Source organism: Psammomys obesus, unplaced genomic scaffold (genome assembly GCF_907164565.1).
Source record: "Psammomys obesus unplaced genomic scaffold, mPsaObe1.curated_primary_1811, whole genome shotgun sequence".
NCBI classification, from domain to species: domain Eukaryota; kingdom Metazoa; phylum Chordata; class Mammalia; order Rodentia; family Muridae; genus Psammomys; species Psammomys obesus.
Window position 1 is genome coordinate 3,463,228 of NW_026592481.1, and position 15,568 is coordinate 3,478,795.

Genomic DNA, 15,568 nt, shown 5'->3' on the forward strand with positions numbered 1-15,568 from the left:
TTTTTTTTTTTTTTTTTTTTTTTTTTTTTTTTTTTTTTTTTTTTTTTACTGAAATGGTTTTAGCTACTTTAAAACAAATGTCCCCAATATAAATATTCTCTGCTGGTCTTCTTTCCATGTAACAGGAACAAATAGCTTTCTGTGTAGATGTAGAATTGCTGCTCTCCTCCAAATTACCTTTCAACCAACAAATATGCAAACACACAAAATATAAAAGCTATTATTTTCTGCGCATTTTTTTCTGGCCTTGCAAATCTACATTCTGGGGAGATAGATAAGGCACAAATTGGAAGAGTCAAATAGCTTTGCAGTGTTTAAAAAGAGTCGAGCAAATAGCTGAAATGTGAGAGATAGAGTGAGTGTGATGTTTACAAAGGAAGTGATATCTGTGATGTTAGAGTTTGCTTGGAAAACAGTTAACATTTAAACATCCCCAACCCTATACTTCCCTCCCTAAGTTTGAAATCTCATGTTATTTCCTATATATGTCAAGTGTCTAGGTTACTCGAGATCTTCAAATACCAAGTTTACTTTCTTTAACACAAAATGGATTTCCCATGGCCATGACTTTTTTAATTTTTATTTTTTTATATTAATTAGATTTTATTTGCTTTGTATCCCAGCTGTAACCCTTCCCTCATTCCTTCTTAATCCCACCCTCTCTCCCTTATCTCCTCCCATGCCCCTCTCCAAGTCCACTGATAGGGAGGTCCACCTTCCTTTCCATCTGACCCTAGCTTATCAGGTCTCACCAGGACTGGCTGCAGCCTGACAAGGCTACACCTCCCTTGGGGAGGAGGGTTAGTCAAAGAGCCAGGCACTGAGTTCATGTCAGTGACAGTCCCTGTTCCCCTTACTAGGAAACCCACTTGGATACTGAGCTGCCATAGGCTACATCTGAGCAGGGGTTCTAGGTTATATCCATGAATGTACCTTGGTTGGAGTATCAGTCTCAGGAAATACCCATGAGCCCAGATATTTTTGTTCTGTTGCTCTCCTTGTGGAGCTCCTGTACTGTCCAGGTCTTACTAACTACCTGTTCTTTCATATGATTCCCTGCACTCTGCCCAAAGTTTGGTTATGAGTCTCATCATCTGCTTTGATACCCTGGTAGGTTGAGTCTTTCAGAGGCCCTCTGTGGTAGGCTCTGGTCCTGTTTCTTGTTTTCTCCTTCCTATGTCCACCTCCTTTTTCTTTCTAAGTGAGGATTAATCCTCTTACCCCGGGTCCTCCTTTTTGTTTAGCTTCTTTGGATATACAAATTTTAGTATGTTTATCCTATCTTATAAGTCTAGTACCCACTTATAAGTGAGTATATACCATGTGTGTCTTTCTGCTTCTGGGATACCTCATTCATAATGATTTCTAGATCTCACCATTTGCTTTCAAATTTCATGATTTTCTTGTTTTTAATTGCTAAGTAGTATTATATTGTGTAAAAGTACCACAATTTCTGTATCCATTCCTCAACTGAAAGACATCTGAGTTGTTTCCAGGTTCTGGCTATTACGAATAAAGCTGCTATGAACATGGTTGAACAAATATCCTTTTTGTGTACTTGAGCATATTTTGGATATATGCCTAGGAGTGGTATAGCTGGATCTCGAGGAAGTGCTATTCCATGGCCATGTTTTAGCTCATTCCTTATAGCATTGCACTGTAGAAGGTATTGTTTGCTTGTTTATTTGCTGCTCTGTTCTGTTGTTTCATTTGTAATGCTCCTATATAAGAATATCATATGAATTTTCCTTTAGAGACATGAGTATATATACGTTTAACTGAGATAAAGCACTGACAATATACTAATGAAATTATTCTTCCCAAGTCAAGCATGGTGAACCACTCAGTTTAGTGTTGTAACTTATAGTAGCATTGATAGATACATCACTGAAAAGCTCACTCCAACATGGGTGGCCACTTATGCAAGCTGATGATTCCTAATGAGCACTCTACATGAAATACACAGGTCTGTAATGTTATGAGCCCTTCTGCTTATATGTGCATAGGTGTTTTAAAGATAAGTTTCTTTTGCTTTTATAGTAAAACACTCTGTGCAATATGCATTATATTTTCTGTCATATGTATGGTTATTTTCAGATTGTTTTTCAGTAAAATGTCAGCAAAAGTTTTGCAAGTCATAGAGGCTTTATTGTGAACTGACACTGCCATTATATTAGGAAAACAGTCACAGGCAATGTAGACAGGAATGAGTATGTTTGCATCTCAATAAAACTTTATTTACAAACAATCAAACTTTGGGTGGAATATGACCAGGGTTATAGTTTACTAACCTAGGATACAGTTGTCACCCCAAATTCAAGGACTGCCTTAGTGTATGGGTTAGAAATATTTTGGATATAGGTAAGTCACAAACTTTAGAAATTGATTTTACAAGAAAACCAAAGGAGAGAAACTTAAAGGTAAGTATAAAGGTGCCCTCACAATTCTAGTCATTCTGAAGAACGGTTTTGAGTAGTAGAGAAAAAACATGGAAAGGCAGCACAGAAGAGTGGCATGAGATCTCTGCATTTGAACCTTATCCAAGCCTCATGCAATCTGTCAGGGGACAAGTTTCTTTATCTTCCTTTGCCTCAGTTTCTTCATATGTATAAAAAGTGAATGTTAATAGACTTCACCTAGTCAAATAGATTTGTGATTAAAGCTGTGAGAGCAAAGTAATGGCTAGGGATATGTTGTGTTCACATTATGTTTGTTATTCCCCCAGAAATCTCAAACCCCTGGGAACACGCACAGGCCTCCATTTATTTTATCCTTGCTGTGAGTCACTGATGAGCAGTCCTCACTGTGTACTATGAATAGCTGTGCTGTTTTTAAACTCTCATGGTGCTAATAGCTTGTCATGCTATAGTTCCTTACATGAAAAAAAATGTACCCATAGATGAGTTTTTAACAAGAGAAAAAGCAGCAAACATCACTGTAGAGAATGTACATATGCACAAATAGTAGTGATCGTGGGGACATGTTAGGTGGCAACAATTGTAATTACCAATGGTTTAATAAAATATTAGATGCTTAAATATTTGCTTATTTCTAGATTCTGACTCTTACTATTTTTTAATTTTAAGATTACATTTATTTGCTTATTCATTCATTTGCATGTGTGTGAGAGAGACATAAAAATCTGTGTATTTTTCTGTTTTATTTCCATTTTACATATCAAGTAACTGACCCTTAGAATGGTTGGTGAATCAGAAAAGATGGAGTTGGAATTCAAAGCTGAGCACTGGGGTCTCAGAGTCCTCCATGAACTTTCAGTTCTACAGATTAGTTCCATATTCAAGTCTCAACTACAGAAGGGACAGATGAGTGCTGGAGTACACCCAATGGTATAGTACCAAGGAGGGAGGGAACCACAGGGGGGATACAAAGTGAATAAAGTGTAATTAATAAACAATTTTTAAAAAATTAAAAAAAATATTTTATGAAAAAAAAAGAAAAGAATTAAAAGGAGCAGATTGGCAGGTGCTTAACTGATACCATTAGAAATGGTCTCCATCTCAAGGCATCTGGAGCTATCCTGTATATGTGAAAGAGAATTTTAAGTTAAGAGTATGTAAGTTTAGAGACTTGTCTTAATCATTAGTGTTATTAGATTATTTCTTTTGCCTGTGGAGGAGATATAAGAATATCTGGCTTTTAAGTTCAAAGTGGGGTCAGTCATACAATTCTTTCAGCATGGGAGAAATTTGCCAAGATCAGTCAGTGAATGCACTCATGCATCTCATGAGAGTGGAAGGGTGCAAGAAGCTAGTAGTAGAGGCTGGACATAGAGAAGCCAAAGTTCAGAGCAAATGTTTGATGAAATCGGGGTGGGGGGGAAAGTTATACCTCCTTAAAACATTTTTAAGGAATTCACTTCCCTCAGTAGAATCATTGAGTCCCCAAGTGGTTGTGAACTTGGATGGGCCACTAGAGGAGAACTTTGTATACCTATTATTGACTGATTCCCAACTGCGAGGAGTCTGGTTGATTTGAACTATATCTCTGTTGTCCAACACAATAGCTTCAAGCTACTTGTAGATAGTTGGATCAAAAAACAATTAAGTTTATATGAAATTTTATATTTAATCATTTGTACTGGCCACATCTCAAATGCACTCAGCCATGAGTGGCCAGTGATCACCTTGTCAGATAATAGGTAAAACCAATATTTCCATAAATGTAGAAAGGCCTATTTAGACTACAATATGCTGGAAGACTGGGTGCAGAAATATAGACTTGAGCCTGACAAAAGGGAGGCTGTCTGTAAAAGGTTATTTTGAGGCAAAATATAGACATTGCAATCATGAGCTAGTAATAACTGTGAGTGACTGTACTGCTCTTACACAAAATTAGGACCATCAACAACCAGGTATTATGAAGGATGATCTCAACAGGCCCTACCCTTCACTGATGAATTATTTTTGTCTCATAGATTCAGGGAGAGAGGGAGTATACCACAATAGGTTCCAATGGATATTTCCAATCCAATCTTCACACAGATGGCCTTGGTTAGGGCAAATGGATCACACAAGAAAATGAAAAGTCATGACTTAAGAAAGGAACAGATAAAAAGGAGAAGGGCATTGACAGAGGTGGGAGGCAGAAAAAAATTAAAAAATGGGAAGAAAAAAAGTAATGCATGTATTATGTACATCTCTGGAACTGTCAAAGAATTAATTTAATTGATAATTAAGCTTTCTTAGTCAATTGCTCTCTACAAATGAAGTTTAGATAAATTAATTGTTAGTCTTGACTGAAAATGCATAGGTTGTCTTTTCTTACTTCAAATAAAGTGTTATGGTTTGTGCTAGTAATGAATTAATTATTAAGAGTGCTTAATAAGATAAATGATCTTAAACTGGGACTAAGAGACTAATTGCCCAGCACATATTAGCCAACAAATCAGAACTAGTAGGTGTTCATATTTCCGAAGATACTTGTAATTAACTTGTTAATGGATCATGTTCATTAAATATTCCACAATTTTGAAGAAATGGTTTACTTCTTATTACAGGAAAAATCTATTCAGGGGAGGTATTTTACAAAGCAGTAAGGGAAGTTGATGAAGCAAAATAGAGTCGAAAGTAGCACTGAAAAGAAAGGCTGGAAAATCATCCCTTCTGAAGGTTTTTGTTTTGTTCTGTTTTAGCCTATTTTGTTTTGATTGAGAATTTTCAGGACAAGGCTTAATCTCCCAGATATAATGTGCATCTATGCTCAGAGTTTGTTTAATTGCATGCTGATTTATAAATATCTGCTTTGGGATTGGGTTCTTCAGTTTGAAATAACATAATTTCAAAATTCTTGTATTTCTTAGTCTTTGCCCAAATTTATTCTTTGCTCAGTGAGAAATGAAACTGCCTATATTGGCATAAGTGCTCTGGCCCTGTGGAGAGTTTATGTGATATCATACTCATAATGTGTCTTCCTTAATTGGGCATCATTATCACAAAAAACCTGTTGCATCCAATCTTATAGTCTAGCTGTCTTCATTATGGAAGTAGAGGTCAGAAAGAGAAACTGTGAAAGAGTGATATCATATTCAAGTTTCTCTGTGAGAACCAAAAGGCAATGACCTTATTTAAACATACCCTCTCAGGTATATAAGATAAAATGTGAATTTCTTATTTTTTTCTGAAAATGGGTCACCATTTCTAGGTTAACTAATTTTTGCTTTAGGGAGTTCTTTTGAGAAAATTTTTTTAACTTATTTATTCTTTATTAATAACATTTTATTCACTTTTTATACCTGTTGTAGCACCATCCCTCATCCCCTCCCAATACTACCTTCCCTCTCCCATCTCTTTCCATGTCCCTCCCCAAGTCCACTGATAGTGGAGGTCCACCTCCCCTTCTCTCTGATCCTATCCTATCAGGTCTCATCAGGACTGGCTGCATTGTGGCCTGGTGAGGCTGCTCCCCCACTCAGGGGGAGGTGATGAAGGAGCCAGACACTGAGTTCATGTCAGAGTCAGTCCCTGTTCCCATTACTCGGAAACCCACTTGAACACTGAACTGCCATGGACTACATCTGTGCAGGGGTTCTAGGTAATTTCCATTCTTGAATCTATACTTTGGGCTTAAAGAGATGTCTTAGTAGTTAAGACCATCTAAAGAGCCTGTGTTCCATTCCCAAAACCCACATGATAGTTCACAACCATCTCTTTCTAGGGGATATCTAGGGGATCTAATGCTCTCTTTTGTCCTCTGTGGACACTAGACACACACATGGTACACAGGCATACAAGCAGACTAAGCGCCCATCAAGTAAAAATAAACAGGTAAAGTTTTTTTTTTTTAAAGCTAGACTGCTCTGCAGTTTAGAAAGATAGCTGCATTATATTTTTATATAATTGTTCATTTGCTTTACAGAAGTTTTTCAGTTTTATTAAGTCCCATTTATTGATTGTTGCTCTTAGAGCCTGTGCTGTTGGTGTTCTGTTCAGGAAGTTGTCTCCTGTGCCAATGAGGTCAAGGCTCTTCCCAATTTTCTTTTAACAGGTTTAGTGTGTCTGATTTTATGTTGAGGTCTTTGATCCACGCGGACTTTAGTTTTGTGCAGGGTAATAAGTATGGATCTATTTGCATTTTTCTACATGTAGACAACCAGTTAGACCAGCATCATTTGTTGAAGATGCTTTTTTTCCATTGTACGATTTTGGCTTCTTTGTCAAAAATCAAGTATCCATAGTTGTGTGGGATAATTCCCTGGTCTTCTATTTGATTCCATTGATCCTCCAGTCTGTTTCTATGCCAGTACCATGCAGTTTTTATTACTATTGCTCTGTAGTATCACTTGATATCATGGAAGGAGATACCTCTAGATGATCTCTAGTTATACAGGATTGTTTTAGCAATTCTGGCTTTTTTTGTTTTTCCATATGAAGTTGAGAATAGTTCTTTCAAGATCTGCAAAGAATTTTGCTGGTATTTTGATGGGAATTGCATTGAATCTGTATATTGCTTTTGGCAGGATGGCCATTTTCCCTATATTATTCCTACCTATCCATGAACTTGGGAGATCTTTCCATCCTCTGATGTATTCTTAAATTTCTTTCTTTGGAGACATGAAGTTTTTTTTTTTTTTTTTTTTTTTTAAACAGGTCTCTCACTTGCTTCCTTAGAGTCACCCCAAGGTACTTTCTGTTATTAGTGGCTTCTGTAAAGCAAAGGACACTGTCATTAGAACAAAATGACAGCCTACAGACTGGGAAAGGATATTCACCAAATCTGTATCTGACAGAGAGGTAATATCTAGAATATATATAGAACTCAAGAAGTTAAATAGCAACAAATCAAGTGAATCAATTAAAAAATGGGGTGCAGAGCTAAACAGAGAATTCTCAATAGAAGAATATTAAATGGCTGAAAAACACTTAAAGAAATGCTCGATGTCCTTAGTTGTCAGGGAAATGCAAATCAAAAAGACCCTGAGATTTCACCTAATGCACATAAGAATAGCGAAGATCAAAAACTCAAGTAACAGCACATGTTGGTAAGGATGTGGAGAAAGTAGAACCATCCTCCACTGCTGGTGGGAATGTAAACTTATACAACCACTTTAGAAATAAATCTGGCACTTTCTCAGACAGTGAGGAATAGTGCTAAGTCAAGATCTAGCTATAGCATTCCTAGGTATACATCCAAAATATAATCAAGTATACAACAAGGACATTTGCTCAACCATGTTCATAGCAGCTTTATTTGCAATAGCCAGTATCTGGAAACAACCCATATGTCTCTCAACTGAGGAATGGAGGAAGGGGAAGAGAGTAAGACCTGGAGAGGACAGGAGATCCACATTGAGAGCAACAAAATCAAAAAATTGGGGCACAGGGGTCTTTTCTGAGACTGATACTCCAACCAAGGACCATTCATGGAGATAACCTAGAGTCTCTGCACTGATGTAGCCCATGGCAGCTCAGTCTCTAAGTAGATTCCCTTGTAAGAGAAATAAGGACTGTCTCTGACATGAACTCAGTGGCTGGCTCTTTGATCATCACCTTCTGAGGGGGAGCAGCCTTACCAGGCCACAGCTGGATGCAATGCACTCAGTCTTGATGAAACCTGATAGGCTAGGGTCAGAGGGAAGGGGAGGAGGACCTCCCCTATCAGTGGACTTAGAGAGGGGCATGGGAAAAGATCAGGGAGGGAAAGTGGGATTGGGAGGGAATCAGGGAGGGGCTGCAGCTGTGACACAAAATAATCTGAAATTAATAAAAAATAAAGAAAAAATTAGGTAGAAAAAATTATTCATTTGCTTTGCCAAAAAAAAAAAGGTTTCAATAAGTTAACTCTTAGCCTTTGACTAAAAATTAGTAGGTTATGTATTATTCTTTTTCAAATGATGCAATATAACAAGACACTCTGACTTTCTAGGATACCAATTTATTTGAAAAAACAGACTAACAAATAGTATTATGAGGAAATTACCCCCTCAGTCTGCCTTTTTAATCAGTGAATATTCATGTAGTTGGTAAACAGTTACTAAATGTTTGTGTTTTGTTATTGTTGTTTTCACTTTCAGATTCATGGTATTGACTAGTATTTCAGCCACCTAATTGTTTACTTTAATGGCATATTTTAAGTCTGAAACACATAACCACTATTGTTCCTGTAGATACATCACCAGAGTCACAGGAGTATACCAGAAATACAATCAAGCTCAGGGTGCCTAGTATGCAGAGAGAATGAGCAGGTATAGTTCAAGAAGCAATTGCCAGCAATGTGAGAAAATAGGATCTTCTTGTCATTTTGCTGATCACAAAGCCTCTGGACAGTCTCAGCAATCCAAAATATTAACCTAGAAGATGCCACATTTGCACTGAGCTCTTTAAATGAATAGATATTTGGAAATATCATTCACAATTTTCAGTTTTAGGAATAGTCTTATTATTTCAGATCTAAGTGGTAACTCAGTGCTGCCTGTCAAAAGAGGTTAAGCAGACCAACAAAAGATCTAACAATAATGGTTGTGACCTACATTAAATTCCACCATACCATCTTAGGACTCAGTTCTATTTCTAAAAAATAAAAAAATATATTTCTAATAACTGAGCTTATATTATTTAAAGCTTGAAGGATGCCAAAATACATTTGTCTGCTGTATCATTGAAGGACTTTTCACATGCTCTATAATCAGTTCATAAAGATCAGTTTTCATTTTACTACCCACTTAGTAACCTTTCTCTCATTCCAAGAAACATGAAAAGAGAAGGTGTTCGCCATAGTTCCATGAAGGAGATCAATGGGGCCTGAAGTTTCATATTAGTGAAACCTGTTATTTATGAGGACAAACAAAGGTATGGGTAGTAGTAGTTCAATAAAATAACTATCCATATCTCTCATTGAAAAGTTATTCCTCATTCCAGTTCTGAAGGTAATCAAGACTGGTTGGACAACAATATTTAAAGACACAGATATCTACCATTTTTAACACAAGAGATTGTTTATTTGGTTATGTAGGAATGTGCAACAAACAAACCACTCCAAAACTTAGTGAGTTAAAGTAATCATCATTGGTTTGCTGACATGGGATGAGTTCAACTAGGTAATTCTGAAATTGACAGTGTCCACTTGGCATACTTCATTCATCTGAGAGATTACAGGTGGGTTTGTTTGAGACATTGAGACAAGCAAGCATTTGCTGTTTTCCAAGTGGTCTCTTCATGGCTCTTTCATAGACAATCTCTTTAACACAGTAGTTAGATTTATGTTATGAGGACTCAGGGGCTCTATGAAAGAAGTAGTTGTTGGGAATTGTTATGTTTTAGGCTCAGATTTGTCATAACACCACCTCCTGCCATATCCAAGTTCTTAAAAAAAGTCTCAAAGCCAACCAGAACTAAAGGGCAAAGGAATACAGTAAGCACAAATACTGTGAGGTGTAGCCCAAACCTTGCCATTCTGCCAAGATTTTTATGGAGCAGGACTAAATATAAAACTTACCACTTCTTCTAACCTTCCACTGGCTAGAGTCCACTCATATGACTAAACATTAAGAGCAAGAGACATTGGGAAGTTGAGTCTAATGGAATGCCATGCATTAGAGGCTATAGACTGTGATCAGCCAGTCTCTTTTCCTCATTGTAGACTTTGTATGACCTCTTCTGTCACAGGGAATTGTGTGAGTAAGGGAATATGTGAGCTACATTAAATTGCTCAGCACATAATGTATGTTTGGTTAATATCCACCATCATGATTACTCACTATTATGTAGTTACTATTTGGTTATATTCTTTTTTTTAATTTTTTATTAATTACAATTTATTCATTTTGTATCCCCCCATAAGCCCCTCCCTCCTCCCCTCCCGATCCCACCCTCCCTCCCCTTTCTGCATGCATGCCACTCCCCAAGTCCACTGATAGGGGAGGTTCTCCTCTCCTTTCTGATCTTAGTCTATCAGTTCTCATCAAAATTGGCTGCATTGTCCTCTACCGTGGCCTGGTAAGGCTGCTCCCCCCTCAGGGGGAAGTGATCAACGAGCAGGCCAATCAGATTATGTCAGAGGCAGTCCCTCTTCCCATTGCTATGTAACCCACTTGGACACTGAACTGCCATGGGCTACACCTGTGCAGGGGTTCCAGGTCATCTCCACGAATAGTCCTTGATTGGAGTATGAGTCTCTGGGAAGTTCCCTGTGTTCAAATTATCTTGTTCTGTTGCTCTCCTTGTGGAGTTCCCATCCCCTCCAGCTCTTACTATTTCCCACTTCTTACATAAAATTTCATTCCCTCTGCCCATCAGTTGGCCATCAGGCTCAGCATCTGCTTTGACAGTCTATATACTGCAGAAGCTTTCAGAGGCCCTCTGTGGCAGGTTTCAAGGTTGTTTCCTGTTTTCTTCTGGCTTTCAGAGGCCCTCTGTAGCAGGTTCCGAGGTTGTTTCCTATTTTCTTTTTCTTCTGATGTCCATCCTCTTTGCCTTTCAGGATGGGGATTGAACATTTTAGTTAGGGTCCTCTCTTTTGCTTAGTTTGTTTAGATGTACAGATTTTAGTGGGTTTATTCTATGTTGTATGTTTACATGAGTGAGTATATACCATGCATGTCTTTTTGCTTCTGGGACAACTCACTCAGGTTATATTCTATTTAAGTCAACACACATTATGTTGGCTAGAATGATACAAGACTTAATTTAAGACAAAGAATGTTATAATCAGACACATATTCACTCAAAAATCTTGAGAAAGTGGTTCTACAGTATTTTATCATATATGTGTAAAATATCACTTGTTTTATAAGTGAAAGCAAAGCCTAGAATGTAGTTTTAATGCTAATGTGTGGATTTTGAGGCTATAAATTATTATTTGACACCATTGGTGATGAAGAATTGAATGTTTGAAAGAAGACTGTTGTTTTCACAGCATATGAAGCTTTTGCCTGTTTCCTGATTTTTAGTTCCAAAGCTGTTTGGAGGATTTTTGGGCCTCTTACTGGTTCTACTCAAAGGGCTGATACTTAAATCTTAAAAATGGTTCCTTATCTTTACCCTCTGTTTTTCTGGCTTAAATGGATTTTCCGAAGAATGCCAAGTATCCAACTTTCCCATCATTTCTGTATTTCCTATGAAAGCTTGATTTGGTTCTGCTTATAAACTTTGATTTCTCAAGACATTGTTTCTTGAGGTTGAAATTATTCAGTTTAAGAAGTAGTCACTTTCTCATGGCATAGTCACGGAAATGACAATATACACATTTAAAAATAACTTCTCGTCGGGGCCATGAAAGTGTACTTGACAAGAGGATATGATTGGATATCTTTGTCCCTCTTCCTAACATACCCATACTGAATAAATCTCCTTTTTTTTTTTTACAATTTCTCTAGTAAAGATAATAATAATTGGTCAGGAATGATACTACATGCTTTTAACACCAGTACTTGGGAGTCAGGGGCAAGTAGATGTCTATGAGTTTGAAGACAGCCTAGTCTATATAGTGACTTCAAGGGCAACTAAGGCTACATAATGAGACTCTTTCACAGTAGCAGCAGCAGCAGCAGCAGCAGCAGCAGCATAATGTGGTGATGATGATGAATAGTGGGAGCTGAGGAAATGGCTCAGTGGTTAAGAACACTTCCTACTCTTGCAGATAATCTGCGTTAAGTTCTCAGCATGCACAAGAGCTCACAACTGCCTGTAGCTCCAGCTCAAGAGGATCAGGTTCCCCTTTCTGGACTTTATGGGCACTACATAAATGTGCTGCACACAAATACATTTATGCAAATACTCATACACATAAAATAAATACATTAATTACTTATTAATAATAATAGAGTAATGGGCCATCCTGGCCTTAAGTAATCACAGGTCTCTTTTTTATTGAACACTTATAAAACAGCTTCTACGGTTAATGATTATGGACTGCGAGTGTATTCTGATTAATTTTTATGATCTGTAAGGATTGGGATCACAGTAGCAACACTCAAGAGTTGTGAATCTTTGGTCAGGTTACTTAATTCTCAGAGTTTCTTTTTTGTCTATAATGGGGAGGTGAAGGTGTCACTAGCTTACTGCTTAGAATTTTTTCCACAAGTAAATGACTTAAAACACTTAGGACAATGCCTGACATTATTTTCATTAAATATTGTCATGTATTCATAAAGTTAATAATGATGAAAAATAAAATTATGTGGTTATTAGCCTTATGGGAAGTAATAATATCAAATAGCTCTAACGCCCATGGATGCTTTATTTGAACCATATTAGTTATCTGCCAGAGGTGAAAGCACTTTAAACATTAGAGATTTCAGGTTGATGAATATGTATATATGTACAATAACAGGTAACTTTTACTCTGGTTTTCATTTCAACTTTAATCATTGTAGTATAAAATACCATGTGGCATTTTACTGTTTTTAAATTATTTTCTCATTCTAAATAAATAGCACTAGCACAGACTATGTGTATCTTCCATGATTAGCCCCACAGAGTTTTTGCAAAATCATACTGAATCCCTATAAGATTTTCCATGAACTCATTGCTCTATCCATTACAACCACAACAATTATTTTGTTCATATTCACTTGAGACCCGTAAGAGAATTATAACTTCATATTGACAGGGAAACAAAGCTGTATTTTTCAATTGTATTTGTTTGATTGCCATATAGAATCCACAGAGATGAAGATACTGGGTGGCAAGGATAGTTTTTTTCTTTTATTTTTTTCCTCTTTTTGAGATTATAATATAATTATATAATTTCTTCCTTCTTATTCCTCTTTCCAAACCCTCCCATGTACCCCTTTATGTTCTCTTTTAAATTTATAGCCTCTTTTAAAGTGATTATTCTTATACGTATAAAATATGTTTTAATCTTTTATTTTTGTGGCTGACCCCCATGGACTTTATATCGCACCTCTACCAGATCCTGCACCCTCTTAAACATAATCAAGTGGGTACATTCACTTGGACTCCACCCCTTCTGCTCAGAAAATGAACAACTTCTCAGAGTTTTATTTTCACAAAGAATAAAATGAAGTATGTGTCATGTTTTCTTATAAAGAAGAGTAAATCTATTCTAGTTTTTAGTGTTTGTGGAAGAAATCTGTAGTTTTAAAATACAGTTTTAACAACCGAGAAGCATTTATCAGCCAAGAAAGCATCCTATGGACTTTATTGTGCTTTATCATGCTCTCAAGGGTTTATTAGAGGCGCCCAACATTCTTTGATGGATTCCTCCTAAGGACAATTTGCAGTAACAAATTAATTACTATTTGTAGGTCCCTATGGACAAAGAATTTTTTAAGTAGAATCCTTTCTTAATTCCAGTATATATTTTCAAAATAGTCTTATTAAAATATGAAGCCGAAAAATCTAATTTTTATTTCACTTTTTGTCTTACCCTCCCTTTTTCTCCCCAGCATGTATTCTTTCTCTCCTCTCCTCTCCTCTCTCCTTTCCTCTCCTCTCCTCTCCTCTCCTCTCTTCCCTCTCCCCTCTTCCCTCTCCTCTCTCTGAATGTGTGTCTGTGTTTCTTTCTTCAACCCTCCTCCCTTCCTCATTTTTTTCTTAATCTCACTCACTCAGTGTCACAGCCTGCCTATTTTCAAAAGGGACAGGAACTTCTCACTGGTCTGGTGAAAAGATTGCCTTTTTCTTTCTTTCTAAGATTCAAGGGTTAGCAGATATATCTGGAAGCAAAACTTATCCTGGAGTCATCACTGTTACAGCTGGGCCATTTCTCTCACACTTGATAAGATCCTCTGTTTCAAGATTCATTTTTCAACAAAAAAGTTATTTATTTTTAAAGAGCAGAGTCAAGTTCCTAGTCCAAGATAAGTTTAGTTAGATTACAGAGGACAGCAAAAACTTGAGAACTGAATTTATGGGTAAGCACCCTTTTTATTTATCTAGACTCCTATTTCTTTTACAGAAGATTATTATTATGAAACATATTATTCTGTCATACATAGCTTGTAATTTGGGAAGCAAAGTGGATGATCAGCATGTAAGGTGTGTGGCTGCTAAAATCTGCTTTTGCCAATAGAGATTTATGAGCACAGCTCATTTCCAGACTGATTGATGATGCTGAAGCAGCGGGAAATGTGCGAACTGCAGCAGGAAGGAGTGCTCTGCAATTAATGGGAGCAGTATCATTATTCTGATTGAGGCAAGACTCAGGCACCAGGTGGTTGGAGATCTCAGAGTCAAAGGTTTTACCATCCTCTCTCAATTTCTTGCATGTGCTGCAACATGTTACCTGTGGAGCCAGTGACAGATACAGGATTTGGAAAACAACTTATGCAGGAGATAAGGCAATGCTAAATTGGGCATGTTACTTTACCAAAAGAAACAATCTTAAGCAATTGTATTTGGAAACATTGCCTTACCTAACTATAAAGAATCTGCTATTGACATAGCTTGGTAGTAGAAAGATGTCATTATCTGATCAAATATGCAAGAGATGGACTTCCCAAAGCTTATATCACAGAGCAGTAACCACCACAGCCTCCTCCTCTGTGGCTTTCTTCCCTGTGTGACAGCTTGACTCCTTTGTCTGGCTCTTACTTTCCCATAGTCCAGGTGTCTGAATGATCTTTTCAACAAGCTCCTCAAAAGGACACTGAATACCATCACAGGTTTTTGCACTTGCCTCTACAAACAACATAGAATGCTTGTGTGCAAATTTCAGGCCTTCATTTCTATCACATTCACGATTTTCCTTATCAATTTTATTTCCAACTAGCATGTTTACTATGTCTTTTTTTTTTTTTTGTACGGTATGTTTCCAATTCGTTTAACCAATTATCCAGTTTAACAAATGTGTCTCTTTTGCGATATCATAAACTAGTATAACTCCCTGTGAACCTCTGTAATAGCTGAGAGTTCTGAACCTCTCTTGACCAGCCATATCCCATGTTGTAAGCTTAGCCTTATTTTCATCCACTGAAATAGTTTTCACTTTAAAGTCAACACCTATTGTTGCTGCAAGTTCTGGATCAAAGGTGTCATCTCTGAACCTCAGGAGCAGGCTGGACTTGCCCACCCCACTCTCGCCAATGATGTGGATCTTCAGAGTGGTCAGCACATCCTTGTCCATCCTGCACTTACTCTACTCAGACTCC

The 15,568-nt window shown here is 37.2% G+C and overlaps 1 protein-coding gene and 1 pseudogene across 1 annotated transcript in view; one reads left to right on the forward strand and one right to left on the reverse strand.

Annotated features, from left to right (window-relative positions):
* Arhgap6 (Rho GTPase activating protein 6) overlaps positions 1–15,568 on the forward strand; it is a 296,896-nt gene that overhangs the window by 175,488 nt on the left and 105,840 nt on the right. The gene's annotated exons all lie outside the window — the stretch shown is intronic.
* On the reverse strand, positions 14,924–15,543 carry LOC129681449 (ras-related protein Rab-18-like; annotated as a pseudogene).